This window comes from Impatiens glandulifera, chromosome 1, assembly GCF_907164915.1.
Source record: "Impatiens glandulifera chromosome 1, dImpGla2.1, whole genome shotgun sequence".
NCBI lineage: Eukaryota > Viridiplantae > Streptophyta > Magnoliopsida > Ericales > Balsaminaceae > Impatiens > Impatiens glandulifera.
Genome location: NC_061862.1, coordinates 152,330,600 through 152,343,076, shown reverse-complemented (window position 1 = coordinate 152,343,076; position 12,477 = coordinate 152,330,600).

Genomic DNA, 12,477 nt, shown 5'->3' with positions numbered 1-12,477 from the left:
AAAAATATTTTCTAAAACAATATTTGGACATAAAAAGACTATTAAAAACTTAAAGATAAATTAAAATAGAGATTCGAGAGATTTCGAAGAGTTTTAGACGTGTTCTCTAAATTTAAGGAATGGAAGATTATGATTGAAAACTAGACTCGGAAACTAATAAAATGTTTGCATACCAATAATGGTTTTGGAGTTTGTTCCAAAGAGTTTAATAATCAATGCATAACTAAAATAATCAAGGCACCACATAGTTTTTAAAAATTCCGTACAGAATAGTTTGGCAGAGATGATGAATACAATTTTTATGGATAAGGTGCGTTGTATGCTCCTTAATGTTTATTTACCAAAGTCGTTTTGGGCTGAATTTGCAGCATTTACAAGTTTTATCGTCAACTGTTCTCCGTGAAGTACAATTAATAAATAGACTCCGCAAGAAGTATGTAATGTTATTCCTTCTAGTTATTCTGATTTGAGAATTTTTGGTTTTTCTGTGTATAATCATGTTGATGAAGGAAAACTGGAGGCTAAATCTATGAAGTATATTTTTATCGGCTACAAGTCCTGTGTAAAGGGGTATAAGCTATGGTGTTCTAAAACTAGAAAATTAATAATTAATCAAAATGTTATTTTGGATGAGACACCTATGTTACTTCTTACACCTTTTATATTATTTTGTGATAAGATTGAGCAAGAATTTAACAAGCATGTGGAGTTTGAGACTATATATGAATCTTTGATAGTGTCGTTAACTAAACTAAAGTTGTTAAATATTTCATCACTTATACCAAAATATCATATCGCTATAGATAAACATATAAGTGATATTAGACCTCCTCGAAGACTCAATGATGAAGGTCATAGTCTAATTTTGAAGATTGGTTTTAAAACATGTTTTCTTCGATAGTGGAAATATTTTGATTCGAGAAATATTTGACATCATAACAACGTATATTTTGGAGCTTGAGTAGCTATATGTGAATACCACATTTCTACATTGAGATTTAGATGAAGATATCTATATGCACCAACTTAAAGAATTTATAGTCTTAAGAGAAGATGAATGTATTTGTTAGTTTAAGAAATTCTTTATGGTTTAAAAAAATTGTCAAGGTAGTGGTATAAAAGTTTCGTCTCTTTTCTGGCCACTCACGACTTCAAAAAACGTGATTTTGATAATTACGTTTATTTAAAGTTGATTATGATAGTTTGTTTATTTACTTTCTTTTATATGCTGATAGTAGTTAATAATTAGAAGGAGATAAAAAAGCATATGTGGATCTTGGTAAAAGAATTTGATATGAATAATTTAAGAGTAGTTATGAAAATACTCAGAATAGAGATTTCCAAAGATAGAGTAACTAGAAAATTATATCTTTGTTAAGAAAGTATATTGAAAATGTCCTATGGTGTTTCAACATGCTTAATACTAGTCCCGTCATTAACAACTCACTATAAATTCTCTTCATCTATGTCACCTCAGTCTAATGAGGATATCTAGTATATGTTACGAGTTCCATATTTCCTTACAATTAGTTCACTTATATATGCAATAGTTTGTACTCGATCAGATTTGACATATTTAGTGAATATAGTTAGTAGATATATGAGTAATTTAGGTAAAGTGTATTGGAGAATAGTTCAATGAATCTTAAATTATTTAAGAGGTTCAACAGATGTTCACTTATAGTTTGGAAAACTAGATATGAAATTGTCGGTTTTATCGACTCTGATTATGCTTGTGATCTTGGTCGAAGAAATTCGCTCACATGTTTTATTGTTTGTATTGACGATTGTGCGATTAGTTGGAAAACTACTTATAGAGTAAAGTCGCGTTTTTTACAATCGAGGTAGAATACATGGACATTACAGAAACTTCTAAAAAAGTTATTTGGTTGAAAGACCTATTTAGGGAACTCAAGAAGGATTTACAAATGACGACAACTTTTAGTGATTGTCAAAATAATATTTTTCTGATGAAGGATCGAATATTCCATAAAAGAAATAATTAGTGATATTGATGTGAGCATGATTAATATTGTTGATAATATTATTGATATTATGATGAAGGCGCTCCCTATTGCTAAGTTTGAGCATTGCTCGAACTTAATTGTTATAGTTGTTCGTTTGGACCAATTAAAGATCTCAAAAAATTATTTATTTTGAAAATTTTAGTTTTGATCAAACATGATTACAATGGATCAAACATGATCCAAACAATTTTCTAACATCATTAGAAACATGTTGGAATACTTTATGGCCAACTGTTCTTGAGGATTAGCCCAAGAAAAACAAAGCCGAATTTTGGATTTTTAAAATTCAAATTTGGGTTTTTCTTTTTAAGGTTGAATGATTGATTCTAACCTAAATAGAAAGCTTGAAATGATTCTAGGATCAATTTTCAATCCTAAAATCCAACAACCAGACAGTATATACAAACTTATGAAAATTAAAATATAAAAATTTCAATTTTAAACTAGAAGTATGAATTAAAGATTGATGGAAACATACCAAGGATTAGAGAACAATCCTAACACCTTAGGGAAGCTTTTGAGATGCCTAGATCCGAGCTTTAAAGCCTTATACATAATTTTCGAAAAATCAGAAGCTTTGAGCTTAAATGGAGGATTTTCGATATCTTCTGATTTAAGGCTTGAGATCTTATCCCCTTGGCTTCGGATTTATTCATGAAGGTTATTTATAGCCTACCAAAGTCGGTTGATCCATCCAGGTGGATTGAATCAACTAAAATCCAATTATGATATTTTGGTTGTTCTTCATCCTACTTGTCATAATAGGGATGATTCATCATTATTGATGTAGCAAAATTGATCATCGAAGTAGGGTGATCATTTCAACTTTTGAATTAGTCAATTTGGTTGACTATCGGTTGTATTCCAAATTTGGAAAATCAAAAGATGGGACTTCATCCTTATCCCTCTGGCGTCTCGACGAGGAAGATGATTAGGACCTGAAACGACACAATTCCGGGCGAGAATGCGGATGCAGAGCGTTCCTTAGCGTTTCGTCCATGTTTAGGCTGTTCTGTCGCGTTCTGGATGATGAATCTAACGCTTAGTTAGTTGGTTCGCTGCGTCACGGGAGCACGGTCCTTTGGTTGCAGCGGGCTACGCGGGCGCATCTAGCGCGTTGGATGAGATTCCATCGTCCATTAGATGGACGCGGTTCCGGTTGTAGCAATAATTTTGTATTTCGGCCACACCCAATTACATATGTATTTTATTTTAAAACCTTAAAAGTTTGTTTGAAATTGATTTTTCTTTCACTCTTTTGGCTTTAATTTTGATCTTTTAAATACACAAATATTAAAATAAATATGACAAATATTTTGCCAATATTTTATATATATATTTTTAGGGTTAAATAAATAATTTTGGATCCTAAATTATTTATTTTAATTCCATAATTTTTTCTAAAATTATTTTAAGATAAAATGAGTGCAACATTTATCCCAAATAATTTAATTTTTTATTTTGGTCATTTTCCTAAATAATTAGATTTTAATTATCACAATAATTAATCTAATTAATTGTTTTAATTAGGTTTTGGCTTTGGGATTAATTATTTTGATTTATTTATTCAAAATAATTATTTTAAGTTTATAAATTAGGTGTGTAGATTTATAGTGCTTACAGCTGTGAGTTTGAAATTTTACATGTTTCATCTTTCAAAGAAAATACAATTAATGAGTAGTGAATAATTTTTTGAACACCAATAATGTAAGCACATCTCTTTAGGAAACTCCATATTTTTAACAATTATTTTATCACCCAGGATTGCTTGTTCCTAAATTCCCCTCCTTTTCATGTTCTCTCTATCATTGTGCTCTTATCTTTCTAGCCCGAGGGGAAGCTCAATCATCTAAGTAGACCCAACTCAAAGAATATTCTAGAAGCATTGGGAGAATGCATGCCCTATATTAATGTACCATTAATGTGGTAGATGAGTAGTATGTCATTTTTGAGGTAGTTGTCTAGTATATCATTAATGAAGTAGTCGACTAGTATGTCATTAATATAGTAGTTGGGAAAGTCTTATTAATAACTCAATGGTATTACTTTGTAAATCATCAAGGATTCAAGAAATATAATATTATTCTTTGTAAGAGTTCGATTTCTCTTTATAGAGTCTTTGTATTTATTGAAGCAAACATTGAGTGTTACTTTAAGTAAGGCTAACTAGTTACTCATTCTCGCAAAGATCGTAACTAGTGTGGCACGGATCGTGAAAAGACTGAGCCTGTGATAGTTGGTATCAAAGCAGAATGAAAAAGAAATCGAATGAAAGTGAAACTACTAATAACGTGAGTGAAGTGGAGAAACTTAAGAACCCTCGTCAAGTTCAAACGGGATGATCCAAAACTAACAAAGAACGAGGGAGATCAAGAGATGTTCTTATTGACATTATCACCAGGTTAAAGAAGGTAGAACTCATTGTGGCTTGCGGACAAGATAACTTTGAGGACCTAGAGAAATGCATCGCCGAGCTCGAGAAGGTGCATTGAATGAGGGGTTGTCTAAATGTCGAAAGCAAGCTTAGATCATGAAGCAAACCCTCTTTTTTGAGATCAGTACCTTGAACGAGAAGTTCGAGGGAATGATCTCCAAGTTACAAGCTGAATAGAAAGTGGTGATACTAAAGAAGTCGATCACAAAAGAGTGTGGACGTGCACCTTTAGAAGTCATTAATCTGACAATGATAGACATTCCAAAGCCTAAAGCGTATTTAGGTGAGAGGACGCAAAAGAGATCGACAACTTCTTATGGGGTCTAGATCAATACTTCAAAACACTCAACATAGTGGAAGAGGCGAGGAAGATAAATAATGCAAAAACATACCTAGAAGACAACGCAATGTTGTGGTGGAAGCGAAGAAGTAGTGACATAGAATGATGTATATGTTCTATTAATACCTGGAGAGAATTCAAAGAGGAAATCAAGAGATAGTTCTATCCTTAAACGATATTCGAGAAGTAAGGGTCAAGTTACGGCGACTCTCATAAAGGGGTAGGATCAAAGAGTATTTCAAGGAGATTATCGCTACTCTCCTTGAGATCCCTAACTACTCGGACGACGAAGTTGTTCTCCTTCACTAACAATCTATAAATGTGGGCAAAACTAGAGTTGGAATGGCGTAGTGTCTAAGATCTAAACATTGCTATTGTCGTGGTTGAATCTCCTATTGAAATGAGAAGGCAATGCAAACCAAAGTCGACCCACGAGAGGAGTGACAAAGAGGAGAATGATAGAGATCAATTGTACAACAAGTAAGACTCATTTAAGTTTACCAAACACAATGGCGGAGGAGATCGGGACGAGAAAAGTATAGAGAGATCTAGAATAAAGTGCTTCTTTTACGAAGGGCCACACAAAACAAGAGAGTGTCATATGAAAAACAAACTATCTGCATTGATGGAGGAGCAAAAACTCCTTCATGAACAAGTTGGGGTCGTTACAACTTCTTAGTGTCGTTAAAGCAAAGTTTGAGGAACCAAAGTCCACGAAGAAATGTCGATTGTTTGTGAAAACAAAAGTAAGAAATCACATGGTTAAAGTTTTGTTGGACACGAGAGTCAACAACAACTTTCTAGAGATAAAAGAGGCAATAAGACGGGGAATCAGGTACACTAAAGAGCAGGGGTGACTTAAAGCAGTCAACTCGACACCAAGTGCAACTTATGGAGTTGCTCGTAATGTAAAGTTCAACTTGGGAGAGTGAATTGGCCTCCTGAATTTTTCCATCGTTGACGACGACTACAAAATGTTCTTCGGCATAGAGTTCTTAGATAGGGTAAATGCATTCATACTCCCTTTTGATAATACTATGTGTATCATAGAGCAAGGAAATATTTACACGGTACCTTTAACAAAGGCGGACAAGATAAAAGTTAGGCAGCTCTCTATCATGTAACTCTCAAAAGGTGTGAAGAAGGGCCACCCAACATCCTTTGTTACCTTGAAAGAAGATGTGAAAACTGCGTGCCAAGAGAAGACACCTCCAAAAGTTACAAATGTTCTAGAGAAATTTCAGGATGTAATAACATTGAATTACCAAAGATGCTCCCCCTAAGAGAGAGATGGGTCATAGAATAAAGTTAGTCGAAGGTACTAAACCACCGACAACATCCTTTATCGCATTGAACCTCCCAATTTAGAGGAGCTAAATAGGCAACCGAAGAAGTTGTTCTTCAAGAAAGAGAAGTGTGAAATTGCCAAGGTCTCCAAAAGAATTAAGAAATGGGAGGACAAGAAGAGAAGACACTTGGAGTTCGAAGGAGACCGAGTGATGGGTAAAACTTCTCCCTAGTGCAGATGAATTGAATCAAGAGCCAACCACCACTTACAAGAAAGATGATTTTCCAAGGTTCATAAGGGGCTTGTGAGGCGATACGAAAGCCTTTTCTTTGGGAAGAAACGGGTTGAAAAACTAGCATATCGCTTAAAACTTTTGTCGCATTTGGAGATGAACCCCATATTCCACGTGAGTTTACTAAAGACATCATCCAGACCTACATGGGGACGCGACGAGGACGTCTTCGGAATGAGTGGGGGAGAATATCACGGTACCCTTATCTTCCTAACTCGAGGGGAGACTCAATCGTCTAAGTAGGTTCAACTCAATTAATATTCTAAAAACATTAGAAGAATGCATGCCCTAGATTGATGTATCATTAATGTGGAAGTTGGGTAGTACGTCATTAATGAGTTAATTAGCTAGTATATCATTAATGAGATAATTGACTAGTATGTCATTAATGTAGTAATTGGGCAAGTCATATAAATACCTAAAAGGTATTACTTTGTAAATCATCAAGGATTTAAGTAATATAATACTATTATTTGTAAGAGTTTATTTTCTCTCTTTAGAGTCTTTGTGTTTATTGAAGCAAACGTTGAGTGTTATTTCAAGTAAGACAGACTAGTTACTCATTCTCGCAAAGATCGTAACTAGTTTCGCATGGATCATTGGTAGAAATATCGAGCCCGTGACACCTCTCACAAGGAGGGGTAAAAGTGTAATTATTATTTTTTAAATTACTTTTTTGCCAACTTTCTGTGATAGGTAACAGGAGGAGCATGGGACATTTGGGAGCACATGATCTTATCCCTTATTTTATATTCACTTCATTCAAAATTAATTAATTAAGCTTCAAATAAATAGGTGCAATTTACAAAATGAAATATCATTAAGTTAGGCAAACAAAAAGAAAATAAAAAGGTAAGAAGAACAAAAGAAAGGAAGAAAGCTAAATTAGTAACCAATATGCATGTGTGTGGAATGAGTTTATGAATATTGTAAATCGGTCCCATTTAGACAAGAAATGGGTAAAACAAAAAGTCTGATTTGGGGTCCTGTTCCTGCCATTACTGGGATTAACTCGTTGATGAGGCTTCAATTCCTCTTGAGTTGAGTCCAAAAGTGGGGGCAGGATGGGAATTCGAAAATTTGGTAATAATACAAGTTACGGTTGAATTTTAATCAAATATCATATTATTTGTACTCTTATTAATAATCTCACTCAATTTATTAACTAAATATTATTAATTTAAAAATATTATTTTATCATTATATATTAACCATATAAATCTTGGACCAAATTAACTCCTCAAAATCATATCATTCAACATCTTTTAAATAAAATTAATTTATTTCAATAATGTCTTCTCCTAGCTCCAGGTTCTAGCTACCTCTTTTGCTTCTGGTCAAGGAGCTGTAGTTTTTAGGTCAAAGATTTTTTCTTGATATATATATATATATATATATATATATATATATATATATATATATATATATATATATATATATATATATATATATATATATATATATATATATATATTCACCAATGTATAGTCACACTTTTTTACTCAGGTTAATATTCTCTTTCATATTAGGGTAAAAACAGATGCACAATTTATTTATAATTTTTCTTAAGGTAAAACCATTTCATAAGCCATGAAAACAAGTATATGTCGGGTGGGGAAAGAGATTCCCTTATTCCATAACTTTATAGTGGTCGGCTCGCCGATATCGCTCATTTTCTCATCAATTATCGAGTCTTTGCGTGGACTAATGTTATAGTTAAGAAATTAAATGAATGATTAGATGTTTCAATAATAAAGAATATGAATTGCTTGTAAAATATGATCAATGGTGGAGTAGACAATATGATTATAGGATGACCATCCAAATTTATTCCATTCTTCTAAAGTCACAATCATTATCATTTCATTGAAAAGTCTAACTTATTGGATGAATACCAAATAAACCAAAGTTAGGTTTAGTTTTATAAGTGATGAGAAGAAGTAAGTAACACGACTGGGATAATTGGATGGGGATGGGTGCATGGGTACCAATAAAACAAAACAAAATTAATTGATTAACTAGTGAGTAAGAGAAAAAAAAGGTTACATATATATTTATGGAATTGAAAATGTATGGATCTATCTAATTGGGTAGACAAATTAGCTTGTTTCTTCTTATATACATGATCAAAAGTGGAGAAATGATTTGAAATCTATCCCGACTAAAACTTTTTATAAAATATATCCGGACTTTAATTATATATATATAACATTTTGGATCATCCGAGTTAGTTTAGATCCGCTTTTGGACACAATTGTCATGATCATTTGCAAATCAATCATATGTAAAAATTGAATTAAAAGTCGGTGCTCAACATTATCAACGTTCAATCCGATTAATATACTTAAATTTATGTACTCGTTTGAAAAGGTTAATACATTACAAATAAATAAGCTGAATCAAATATATACATGACCTAATCAAATGAACAAACGTTTCTTCAATGTATAATAAACTATAATTCCCCAATGAAAATTAAGGAAATAATTGGAGCTATCAATGATAAGTACTTTAGTTTTTTTTTATTATCCAACATCATATAACTATGATTTTAGTATTACCAAAATCATTTTACTAATTGTAAATACAAAAAATAAATTTTTATAATTTATTTTAAATAAATATCAAATAACTTATTTTTTTAATTTATAAAAAATATTGATAAAAACATAAAAATAAATAAAACTCAATATCAAACGAAATATTTAAAGTGTAAAATTTATCTCAAATAAGTCATTATTTCATTATAATTACAATTCATAATACATATTTTATTTAAATAACTTGAAATCAAATGAATTCTTATAACTTGTTTGTTGCAAATATTTTTAATTCGACCATTTAATATCAATTAAAATATTTTTGTTTTTATAAAATTTTAGTTAATAGTTAATTAATTAATAAAAAAATAAAAATAATTAGTTGTTGGACGTACGAGAATCCCATGTACAAATGGTCAATCCGATGGGACGTTAGATTGGACTGCCCGTGGGTCCCATTTTCTGCACCACCCCTCACGTGCAACTCTGTCACTTATGTCGCCACTCTACTTTCAAATTAAATTAAAATATGGAATCAAATTTCAATATACTTCATTTTATCTTTTTAGTTAAATTTTAAAAATTGTATTTTTACTCTAATTTTTTTTTTATTTTAACTTGAAACGGTATCATTATATATTCACCTTATCTTAAAGTGTTGAATGTGAATTCGAAAATATAAGATTTGATCTCTTAAAACGGAATGTTATAATTTCAAATTAACACTTAAAATGTTACAATTTTAAAAAAATTTATGAGTCTGATTATAGATAAATACTCGCTAGTTAAATTTTAAGATTTTATATTTACAATAATAAAATTTTACGATTTTAAGATTTCAATTTTATGATTTTACAAGATTTTACATTAAAAAAGAGTTCATTTATATTTTTAGATTAAAAAAATATTTATTGATAGTGTCATATTTTTTAATTAATTTTATATTTAAATATATATTTTTTTCAAAATTATTAAGGTAAAATACTTAATTATATATATAATAATAATATAAACTAATATTTTTTAAATTAAATTTTTACGATTTAAAAATAAATTTTAATTTTACAAGTTTACACATGTTTAACGATTTCAAATAAACTCTCGATTATAATTGTTTTATTTTCAATTTTTTTAATTCTTAATTATTTAGGCTCATGTGAAATTAGACTATGGCCTAGTTGCTTTCACAAACTTATCTTAGCTTCTTCCTATCACAATCTTTAAATTTTTAACTTATGTTCACTTATTTGTTTTTTACTTGGTAAATTGAACAATGTTTTTTAACTTATATTTTGTACATGGGTGTACATTATAAAAACAAGAAAGAAAATGTTTGATTTAACTTATAGCGTCAATAAGTTTTGATTTATTGCGTATAAATAAAATTAAATATACTCAAGTATTTAGAGAATAACCCGATTAATCTGAAATAATAAATCAAAACAACAAGTATGATATCGTCAAAAACTACACGAATTATGGATTGATGTTTGTGAATCGTATAGGTGCTATATTGGATTTGAATATACTTCAAATCTATATTTATGGTGTGATGTCCCACATCGAGAAGTCACAGTAAATAGATTATATATATTTTTATGGGTATCTTTTGAATTTGAGTCTGGATGGTCATGGTCCAATGGTGTGCTTGAAGGTATTTGTAGTATATTTCATCACAGGTAACGGTACCCAGGTTTAGGGCGTTACATGTGGTATTAGAGTAAACTCGGTGGTAAGAACAAAGTGTCACGAGAGAGCACATCTTGAATCCCACGAGAACAAAGTGACACGTGAGTCTAAAAAACTAACGAGGGAGACTAGGACTACGAATGTGATTGTGACAAGAACGACATTGTAATGTCTCATATCTTTTGAGTTTCGACTATGGTGGTCCAATAGTTTGTTCGATGTCTCTATTGCGTTGTTATTAGCAAATACACTTTTTTTTTATCTTCCAAATTATTCTCCCAAGAATTTTGAACTCTTTTTTTATCCTCTCATAAAATTATTCATTATCTTCATATTAAAATAGGAGGTAGAGTCCATAAATATTTAATTTTTAGTTCATCTTTGAAGTTGATCAATAACTCATTCAAATAATTGTTGAATTGTTTTATCTTTGTAATAGAAAAGACAAATACATAATGTTACTCATTTAAATAAATCAAATATATTTGAACTTTAATCAAATTATTAAGTTATCATACAATATAAATGTGACTAATAGAAAAGGGTAAATATTTTGGTCAAAATTCAGATTTTCTATAAGGACCTCCTTGGTCAAAATCTCAGACTAGCATTAGGCCCATTTTCTCATTGGTCCCTATTCTATTTTGAGCAAAGGAATGGCTTTCAAGTATCATAAGGGCTTGTTTGATATGTGGTTATTCAGATAAAATTAAGATTTATCTCCAAATACAATAATCATATCAAATATTTAATCAATCATTTTATTAATATAAATACTAAAATTATACTTTACCTAAATATTTTATTTTATATAAACAAAAAGTTAATATTAATAAAAATAGATTTATTGGGGATATTTTGGTCATAAAAATTTGAAAACTGTTTTTTTTTTCATCAAACATAGGTTTTGGGGGAAAACCCCAAATAATACCTAAAAACCCAGTTCCTCATAGAGTTAGGATACTTGAAAGCCATTCCTTTGTTCAAAATGTACAACATAAAAAACATGTTTGGTTATTTGTATTCATTTGATAAGTATGACATAATTACATATCAAGTAACAATAATAATATTTGTGAATAAATTAGGCAAATAACTAAAATCAAATATATCTGAATGTTTAAAGAATAAACTAGATAATATAAAACAAATAGGAAGAAGTTGAATATTATCAACTTATTTGAGTACTGTTTAATAAAATAAATAAACTTTGTATAAGCCCCGAATAAAACATATGAATTAAGTAATAAAATCTATATATATATAATGATGCTTAATTTTTAAAGTGTCCGGATTGCCGGGTCGAGAGCTGTGGTTAATTTGGATACTTGGGTCGGATTGTGGGTTGACCCGTTTTTAAATTTAAAACGGTTAAAAATAAAATTAAAGATGCTAGAGGTATGTTTCGAACTTGCAACCTAACAAAACAAGTATAACTCTTTAACCAACTAGGCTACAAAGACTTTATATTTCAAATTCAACGCCAAATTTGATAAACGCGGGACGTTTTAATATTAATATAAGTTTAACTTTTTAACTAACTAATCTATATATATATATATAATGATGCTTAATTTTTAGAGTGTCCGGATTGCCGGGTCGAGAGCTGTGGTTAATTTGGATACTTGGGTCGGATTGTGGGTTGACCCGTTTTTAAATTTAAAACGGTTAAAAATAAAATTAAAGATGCTAGAGGTATGTTTCGAACTTGCAACCTAACAAAACAAGTATAACTCTTTAACCAACTAGGCTACAAAGACTTTATATTTTAAATTCAACGCCAAATTTGATAAACGTGGGACGTTTTAATATTAATATAAGTTTAACTTTTTAACTAACTAATCTATATATATATATATAATGATGC